Below are 10,736 nucleotides of genomic sequence, written 5' to 3' on the forward strand. Positions count from 1 at the left end.
TGGCAGCAGTGTGTTGATAAAGGGCTGGAATAATGCAGGTTGTTGAGTGCCCCGCTCTCATCTCCTTCTTCTCCTCCTTTCCTCTCCTCCTCTCATCTCCTCATCTCCTCTCCTCCTCTCCTCACCTCTTCTTTCCTCTCTTATCCTATCCTCTCGTCTCCGCTCCCACCGCCTGCCTTCCAGTAATTAAAACAGCGCTGGGAGCTTGGTGAGCTGCTACCCCAGCCAGCCTAATGTTAATTCACAGGTGTCTGTCCATGTCCTGCCTGTCACCATGGCAACTCCAAGGTATGCCATGTAATCCCCCCCAAACACACACACACACATATTTTATCAGTACTGATTAATCTGGACAACAAACAATGCCTGCTGTGTGGTGTTCGCTTACTCTGGCTTAACCAGGATATTGGGAATACATTGTTCAATCCAATCTGTCAGTCCATCCATGAGAAAACACTCACGGTTCATGATAATAAACACATAATTTCTTCCCATTCTACCCCTCAATCATAGACTGTCTAGGGTCAAAGGTCCCCACGGGTTCCCAAGGTTACCATAGGAAATGAAGACCACTTCATGACACAAGGACCTCAAGCATTATGCAACTAAAAATGGCAGGAACACCAATACACCAATACTAACACAGATACTAATATTTACTCAAAGCGTCATACAAATAACACTGTTTGTCTTGATGAATTACACAATGACAGTGTCAGTGACAAACACATTACTCATTTTACCAGTATTTTCTGATACTTTGTGAAGAAATTTGTTCCTGACTGATTATTTGAGATAACATACTGTACACTCTTAGAATTAGGGGTGACTCAAGGAACCCTGTAGATTCTCAAGGAACCCTGGAGTTCCTCAAGGAACCAGAGGTCAATAGGTTCATATGTGTACCTTTGGTTAGTTGATGGGTTCTTGGAGAAAACTTGAATGTTTTAATGTAGCAAAGGGTAGAAACCTTTTTGCTGGCATGTACAGAGCACTTGGATTTGTTGTAATGCCAGACTCAGAAGAAGAGGAAAATATGATAATTATTAGGTGTTAGCTTAGGTCGCTAGCTAGCTACAGTATTTTCAACATAACCTACACTTAAAAATGCTGGGTTGTTTGGATGACCCAACTGCTGAGTTACAGGCATTGGGTCACTTAGTTGCGTTGCTTTCTTTAAAAAGAGCCAGGTTGGGTTGTTGATGCTGGGTTATTGATGCTAGATTATTAAGACATGGCTTAGTAGGGGCGTGGTCTTCATATAGTTATTTTTGGCCACCAGTGAGAGTAAATGTAATTTATTTTAATCTGTTCTGTTGTATTGTCATCTCATGATAAGGTTGAACACTGACAGTTTTATAGCTTCAATGAGGCTTACAGAGATTAATGAATTCCTTAAGCACCTGTACAAATACCGATGTTGGAATAATTACCACTTCGATACAATATGCAATCAGCAATGTTCATATTATTAATATTATATTACAATATGTAATTTGCATACATTTTCAAGGAGAATTTAAATTTTCATTGTACAAACTTGATGAACAAGAATGACATTTACCATCGACCAAACCCCTCCCATAACAAAAGGGTTCCTGTTTTAACCTTTACACAGGGGTTCCTTGAGTAACCTTTTTAGAGGGGTTCTTCAGGGAACCTTTTTAACCTGAAACAGTTCCCCCACAGGGGCAATCTTTTGAACCCCTAAAGGTTATTAGAGGCTTCTTTACTTCTAAGAGTACACTGTACAGCGTTTTTGAACTCTGAAGCCTACTTACCTTCTCTCAGAGGCCCCAAATAAAAACCTGATGGTATTTTTTGACTCCAATCTAGGCTGAAAAGGTGGGCTACATGGCCTCCTCTTCCTAGTATCCTGATGGCTATTGTCCAATCGCTGGAAAATAAACTTTGTGAACTCAAAGCAAGGCTTCGTGCGCAGAGGGACATCAGGGAATGCCGTGTCTTTGTTTTTACAGAGACATGGCTTACGAACAATACACTTGACTCTGCTATTCAACCATGCGGCTTTTCATTTTCCATATGGATCGAACAGTGGCTTCTGGTAAGAGTAAGGGGAGGTGTATGATTCCTCATCAATTCCTGGTGTACCGAAGTTGAAAACATCTCGAGCTCCTGTTCACCCAACCTGGAGTTTCTGATGCTAAAATGCCAACCCCACCATATGCAGAGGGAATTAATGTGTGTTATTATCACAGCTGTGTACATACCACCACGAGCAAACACCAAGGCGGCCCTCAGCGAACTGTAAAATAACTTTAGCCAGCAAGAATCCTCTCACCCGGAAACAGTCTTTATTTGCGGGTGATTTTAACCAAGCACGTTTAAAACACATTTTTCCAAAATATCACCAACATGTATCCTGTCACACGAAAGGAAACAACTTGCTGGACTATGTACACTGAACACAAATACAAATGCAACATGTAAGTGTTGGTCCCATGTTTCATGAGCTGAAAAACAAATTCCCAGAAATGTTCCATATGCACAAAAAGCTTATTACTCTCAAATTTTGTGCACACAATTGTTTACATCCCTGTTAGTGAGCATTTCTCCTTTGCCAAGATAATCCATCCACCTAACAGGTGTGGCATATCAAGAAGCTGATTAAACAGCACGATCATGACCCAGTTGCACCTTGTGCTGTGGACAATAAAAGGCCACTCTAAAATGTGCAGTTTTCTCACACAACACAATGCCACAGATGTCTCAAGTTTTGAGGGAGCATGCTGACTGCAAGAATGTCCAGCAGAGCTGTTGCCAGATAATTCAGTGTTCATTTCTCTACCATAAACCGCCTCCAACATCATTTTAGAGAATTTGGCAGTATGTCCAAACGACCTCAAACGGGGTGCTGAGGAGTATTTAATAATAAAGCCCCTTTGTGGGGGGAAAACTAATTCTGATTGGCTGGGCCTGGGTCCCCAGTGGGTGGGCTTGGCTGCCAAGTGGGTGGGCCTATGCTCTCCCAGGCCCACCCATGCTGCACCCCTGCCCAGTCATGTGAAATCCATAGATTAGGGCCTAATGAATTTATTTTAATTGACAGATTTCCTTATGTGAACTGTAACTCAGTAAAATCTTTAAAATTGTTGCATGTTGTGTTTATATTTTTGTTCAGTATATATACAAATATCTGTGATGGATACAAAGTCATTCCTCGTCCCCACTTCGGGCAAATCAGATCATGTCTCTCTGTTCCTACTTTCCGCCTACAAGATAACACACCTGCTCTATAATAACAAGATAACACACCTGCTCTAGAATAACAAGATAACACACCTGTTCTATAATAACAAGATAACACACCTGTTCTATAATAACAAGATAACACACCTGCTCTATAAGTCTTTTTAAACCATTACGTCTACATTGGTAAGTAGGGATGTTCAGTGTGCAGTCACTTTCTGATCAGGCCTGAAAGGAAGCCGGGTGTTGACTTGAATCTGTTCTTGATCGTTTGGGCTGTTTTTCTTTTTTACAGGGAAACAGTTTCATAACATAACATCTTTCTCTCGCTCTCATTCCTTCACTCAGACCCATCTCTGGATTTCATGTTCTGTGGTTGCCATAGTAATCTGAATGCCAATAATAGGCCTCAACCTTAACTCCCTAAAGTCTAGGAAGCCAGAGATGGAAATTGCCACAATTGAATTTTATAGAGGCTCATAGTTAAAAAATATACAGGGAGTGAAGCATTCAGTCAGAATCCCTGCTCCATTGTATTCTAATGCCAGCACCATCCACCCCCGACACTCAGCAGAGACAACATTATAAATCAATTTACAAACCAGGGGAGATGGAAATGTACAGGGGCAGATGAAGAAAATGTGAAAACATTTCGAGCAGCATGGCAGTGTTATCTGTGCAGGTGGCCCGCCTGTTGATTGCCACTGCTGTTTATGTGAAACCTAACAGTCTCTCTGGTAAATTAGGGATGGAGGTTTTGATGAGGAGGAAAAGCAGACAGCCAGTGAAATGTATTGACTAGTTGAAGTCAGAAGTTTCCATACACCTTAGCCAAATACATTTAAACTCCGTTTTTCACAATTCCTGACATTTATTCCCAGTATAAATGCCCTGTTTTATGTCAGTTAGGATCACCACTTTATTTTAAGAATGTGAAATGTCAGAATAATAGTAGAGAGAATGATTTATTTCACCTTTTATTTCTATCATCACATTCCCAGTGGGTCAGAAGTTTACATACACTCAGTTAGTATTTGGCAGCATTGCCTTTAAATTGTTTAACTTGGGACAAACGTTTCAGGTAGCCTTCCACAAGCTTCCCACAATAAGTTGGGTGAATGTTGGCCCATTCCTCCTCACAGAGCTGGTGTAACTGAGTCAGATTTGTAGGCCTCCTTGCTCGCACATGCTTTTTCAGTTCAGCCCACAAATGTTCTATAGGATTGAGGTCAGGGCTTTGTGATGGCCACTCCAATACCTTGACTTTGTTGTCCTTAAGCCATTTTGCCAKAACTTTGGAAGTATGCTTGGGGTCATTGTTCATTTGGAAGACCCATTTGCGACCAAGCTTGAACTTCCTGACGGATGTCTTGAGATGTTGCTTCAATAAATCCACATAATTGTCCTCCCTCATGATTCTATCTATTTTGTGAAGTGCACCAGTCCCTCCTGCAGCAAAGCACCCCCACAACATGATGCTGCCACCCCCGTGCTTCACGGTTGGGATGGTGTTCTTCGGCTTGCAAGCGTTCCCCTTTTTCCTCCAAACATAACAATGGTCATTATGGCCAAATAGTTCTATTTTTGTTTCATCAGATCAGAGGATATTTCTCCAAAAAGTGGCTTTTTTATTGTGGTTTTGGAGCAGTGGCTTCTTCCTTGCTGAGCTGTATAACAGCTGCATAGTCCCATGGTGTTTATACTTGCGTACTATTGTTTGTAGAGATGAATGTGGTACCTTCAGGCGTTTGGAAATTGCTCCCAAGGATGAACCAGACTTGTGGAGGTCTACAATTTTTTCTCTGAGGTCTTGGCTGATTTCTCTTGATTTTCCCATGATGTCAAGCAAAGAAGCACTGAGTTGGAAGGTAGGCCTTGAAATACATCCACAGGTACACCTCCAATTGACTCAAATTATGTCAATTAGCCTATCAGAAGCTTCTAAAGCCATGACATCATTTTCTGGAATTTCCCAAGCTGTTTAAAGGCACAGTCAACTTCGTGTATGTAAACTTCTGACCCACTGGAATTGTGATACAGTGAATTATAAGTGAAATAATCTGTTTGTAAACAATTGTTGGAAAAAAGACTTGTGTCATGCACAAAGTAGATGTCCTAACCGACTTCCCAAAACTATAGTTTGTTAACAAAACATTTGTGGAGTGGTTGAAAAACGAGTTTTAATGACTCCAACCTAAGTGTATGTACACTTCTGACTTTAACTGTAACTGCCATAATAAAAGAAAGACCAACATAAACTGTCTTTATAGAGCGTTGGGCCACCAACAGCCAGAACAGCTTCAATATGCCTTGGCATAGATTCTACAATTGTGTGGAAAACACTGTCTCAGGCAATGCTCCAGAATCTCCCATAAGTGTTCAATTGGGTTGAGTTCTGGTGACTGAGACGGTCATGGTATATGATTTACATCGTTGTCATGCTCATCAAACCATTCAGTGACCACTCATGTCGTGTGGATGGGGACATTGTCATCCTATGGGGGCATAGCCATGATAACCAAAATAATGGCCTGCCCAGCATTTTTATACATGACCATAAGCATGATGGGATGTTAATAAACCTGTGTGGAAGCACTGACTTTTAATATACTGTATCCCTCGTTTACTCAAGTGATTCCATGATTTAGACAGTTACCTGTATGTTCTGACTGTTTGTTTCTATTTACTTCATTTGATATCTCTTTTTTGGTTTCTGCCATGGCAGCAATTACCATCTATATCCATGTTTGTACCAGCTGTTTTCTCCTGCATGCTGTCTTGGAACCAACCGCCCCCCCCCCCCCCCTCCTGATGTGGCTGCCAAGATGGTTCTACACTTCCAAACAAATGTTTGACTTTAGATATGTAACTGAAACTGACAATTAAACAGAAACAAGATCTTGCTGTTGCTGTTTCTGGGATGGTTGGAAACAGCCTGTAGCCAAAAAAAAGAAGGGGACAGGGGCTCCTTCATTAGAGGCACAGCCGGGTAAGGGAGAGACAGGTACAGGGTCTGGGCCTAATTTGGAGGAACAGGTGTGCCATGCTGCATACAGCTAGATCAGATATATATAATATTAAGAGCAGGAGAAGCGAGAGAGAGAGAGAGAGAGAGAGAGAGAGAGAGAGAGGAAGAGAGAGAGAGAGAGAGAGAGAGAGAGAGAGAGAGAGGAGAGAGAGGAGAGAAGAGAGAGAGGAGAGAGAGCGAGAGAGAGAGAGAGAGAGAGAGAGAGAGAGATGGAGGAGGGAGAGAGAGAGGAGGAGAGAGGAGAGAGAAGAGAGAGAGGGAGAGAGAGAGAGAGAGAGAGAGAGAGAGAGAAAGAACAACGTGCGCATTTGGGAAGGAAGCCCATGCGCCAATCTAAGTATCATAAAAATTCACGTTGAGCAAGGTCTAAGAGCAGTAGATCTGTTCTATGTTGCTATTTCTATGCTTCCCGTTCTGAAGTTTTGTTTTTGCATCTTTTACTTTCGGTTATGTGTGTCCAGTTCAAACAGCAGGAAGTACAATATTCTTGGTAAATGGAAAATATATTTCACAGTGGTTTAGATCAATGATCTCTAACAATGACTGCTTATTTTGTCACATAAACTGAAATTAGTGCCAAAATTATATAATTTTAGCAACTGGGAAATGGCAAAGCGATTTCTGCATAGTGGATCTTTAAGCTAGAGATATCCGTTTTTTTTAGTGGGCTTCGACTCAATCCTCTGCATTCGCCAATGTCGGCCTTCCAGCATCTGCGGTTGGAAGGAGGCCGAGCTACAGATGTGTTTGTCAGACCATGAGACATCCTGAAAATCTGTCTTCTCAACGGATACAAACTACCCGACGCACTCTTGATATATTTTGATTTTGTTTAACACTTTTTTGGTTACTACACGATTCCAATGTCTTATTTCATATTTTTGATGTCTTCACCATTATTCTACAATGTAGAAAATAGTAAAAATAAAGAAAAACCCTTGAATGAGTAGGTGTGTCCAAACTTTTGACTGGTACTGTATATAAACTACCATTTAAAAGTTTGAGGTCACTTAGAAATGTCCTTGTTTTTGAAAGAAAAGCACATTTTTTGTCCATTAAAATAACATCAAATTGATTAGAAATACATTGTAGACGTTGCTAATGTTGTAAATGACTATTGTAGCTGGAAACAGCTGATTTTTTATGGAATATCTGCATAGGCGTACAGAGGCCCATTATCAGCAACCATCACTCCTGTGTTCCAATGGCACGTTGTGTTAGTTAATCCAAGTTTATCATTTTAAAAGGCCAATTGATCATTAGAAAACCTTTTTGCAATTAGATTAGCACAACTGAAAACTGTTGTCCTGATTAAAGAAGCAATAAAACTGTCCTTCTTTAGACTTGTTGAGTATCTGGAGCATCAGCCTTTGTGGGTTCGATTACAGGCTCAAAATGGACAGAAACAAAGACCTTTCTTCTGAAACTCGTCAGTCTATTCTTGTTCTGAGAAATTAAGGCTATTCCATGCGAGAAATTGCCAAGAAACTGAAGATCTTGTACAACACTGTGTACTACTCCCTTCACAGAACAGTGCAAACTGGCTCTAACCAGAATAGAAAGAGGAGTGGGAGGCCCCGGTGCACAACTGAACAAAAGGACAAGTACATTAGAATGTCTAGTTTGAGAAACGGACGCCTCACAAATCCTCAACTGGCAGTTTCATTAAATAGTAATATATATATATTTATTATTTCCCTTAGATATAGGACAGGCACTTCAAAACCTTATTCCTTATGATTTATTTTTTTGCCATTTATGAATGTGTTATTCAATGCGTTTCTATGGGCAATAGCAGTAAAGGCCAAATTCAATGTTTTATCAAATATTTTGATTTTATTTTTGGGGGATACCTAAAGGGTTCCTAAAATTCAAAATCAAATAGCTAAACGATCCATGATATGACCATCTTAAAACAATTCCGCCAATGGCTTAGATTTTTAGAGGTTAATAAGGAACCTGACCACTCGCCGGATAATACCTTAAAAAAGTTCACACTCACAGGACAGTATAACAAAATGTGAAATACTTCTTAGTGATTATAATTTGAACTTAAACTGCCATCAGAGGAGATCAGATAAGGAGTTATAGGACACATATTACAGCTGCGAAGCATATGTTGATAAGATACGGGACACTACAGACTGAGTTTCCTTGGCACAATCCAGGATCTAATTGACTCCATGAGTTCATGTGATAAAGAGCTGACAGTGGGTGACTGCAGTAATTGGACTGACCCTTAGACACTGTAGAGAGGATTGCTCCTTTAATGACTGCTGCTTCATTAGAACCTTCTCTGATTAGGTGCCCTACTGATTCACACAGAAGACATATTCTTAGGCAGAGGTGTACAATTATGTGGAGATAATGGAGCCATGTGCCTTTGGGACTCTAAAATCATTATTAGTAATGTATTCTCTGAACTCTTATTCTGACTAGCACACTAAGGGCTCTATTCAATCAGTATCACTGAATCGTTATAGATTGCACGCTAGGAATGGCAAGGTAATTTCCGATTGAGCCGACATATGCAGCGTTTACCGTGAACGCAGTCTCCGCTAACACGGGAACATTGCCTTTAACTTTCAATCACACTGTAAAGCTGAATTTCCGCAATACCAATTGAATAGAGCCCTAATATGAGAATCACTGTTGTATCAGATCTGATGATTAACACAATGTGAGAAGGTCACTGCTATAGCACTGATTTGTATAATGTCATTATGTCAACAAAGTAGTAATGATGACATGAAGAATCTACAATACATTTGCTTTTAATCAAGGCATTTCATAGTCATACATAGGCCTATATTAACACAGTTTGAGGAACAGTCAGGAAAACCCACAGGTGTCCATTACTAATGACATCACAGTATAAAAGACATTAGTACTCACACCAACAATAACAATACAGTAGATAGAAACTAACTAGTATCCATCATTTATCTAACACCTTGAGATAACAATTAAAGAATTTGGCATCAAGTATGACGGATTGGCACTTGTTTCATTTTCTTGAGAAACAGAACAAGTTCAGCATATTAAACATCTCTCCACTGCAGAAATTAGATCACTGAAATAAATATCATCCCCACTTTCATTATTTCGCATAAGCAGAGTCTTCCGAGTATATTTAAAAAAAATTGACAGTCAGACCTTTTTAGCTTGTGTAATTAAATAGCCATTTAGCACAGAATAACGAGGAAGGATTTCCGAACACCAACAGCTAGCTAATTGTAAAGTTCATTCTGGCAATCCCTCAGAGACTTAAATCAAGGTTGGCAATCAAATTGGCTAACCGTGTATCTAATGCATCAAGCAGAGGTCTAATTCTAAAAAGCAAGTCCATACTATGATGGCAAACCCATTTAAAGTGGCTATATACATTATACATCTGCAGGTTTTCTGCACTCCCAATAGAGGTGTTGGGCTTCCCCATAACAAACAGAGAAAAACACACATCATAGAGGATAGTGGGTATTCCTCCACTGTTAGAAATCAGGTGCTCAGATCTAAAACCACTGTATTCATTTGATACATGACTGCATGTATAAAGCATATATTTATCCATTATTCAGCTGACAGCAAGCCCTCCCACTGGCATCCCACAAAACAACACACCTGGGCACCATAAGCAGCCTAGTTAGTAAGATATATATATTTACAGTGTATTCAACCAGGATAATTAACCCTGTGGTTGGTATAGAAGATAATCAGCAAGGAGGTCTGGGCTACAGTATTTAAAGCACTTCAAATCATAGCATAACTGAAAACACAGTCATGAGGAGAAAGTTAATTGAATCCATTTGAAATTTTTGATGATCTTTTTTACATTTTTTAATTGCGTAGTGAGATAGCTTGCAGCACAGTTTTCATTTCTCAGGAGAATTATTCCTAGTTCAAATGTACATTGGGCTGTCTTTTTTAAATACAGATGTAAGATCTTAATTTGATAACTCTTTTGTTGCTGAGAATTTTCCTGCACAGTAGGAAATGCAAACTTGTTGTGTGTTTGAGTTATAAAAAGGATTCTAAAGATTGTAATTTCCACTTTGAAATTTCAGACTTGATTTGCCGTAACGAAAAATGTATCAAAGCCCACAAAAATGTCCATTAATTATAATCCACATAATAATTCAAATTTCCTGCTGCTACAGGATTATTTACTGCTGTAGAAAACTGGCTCAAATTAAAATCCTACATCTGTAGATGAGAAACTAGAAAAGACAATCAATTACAAAAATAGTTGGCAATCACGAAAATACACTACTCACTTTTAGATTTAATTAAATTTTCATCATAAAAGCACTTAGGCTACATTTTGACCCTGCCTACTACAATGAAGTATTATAAAATCTACTGACAATATTTTTGTTTTTTAGTCATGCCGATGTAAGCCAAAAAAGGGATTGGTTACAACTCAGTGAGCACGCACCCATGTACAGCAGGCATAGCATGAGCATTGAGCACACACAGATCAATCATTTAATAGTATCGT

Source organism: Salvelinus sp. IW2-2015, linkage group LG13 (genome assembly GCF_002910315.2).
Source record: "Salvelinus sp. IW2-2015 linkage group LG13, ASM291031v2, whole genome shotgun sequence".
In the NCBI taxonomy this organism is placed as follows: domain Eukaryota; kingdom Metazoa; phylum Chordata; class Actinopteri; order Salmoniformes; family Salmonidae; genus Salvelinus; species Salvelinus sp. IW2-2015.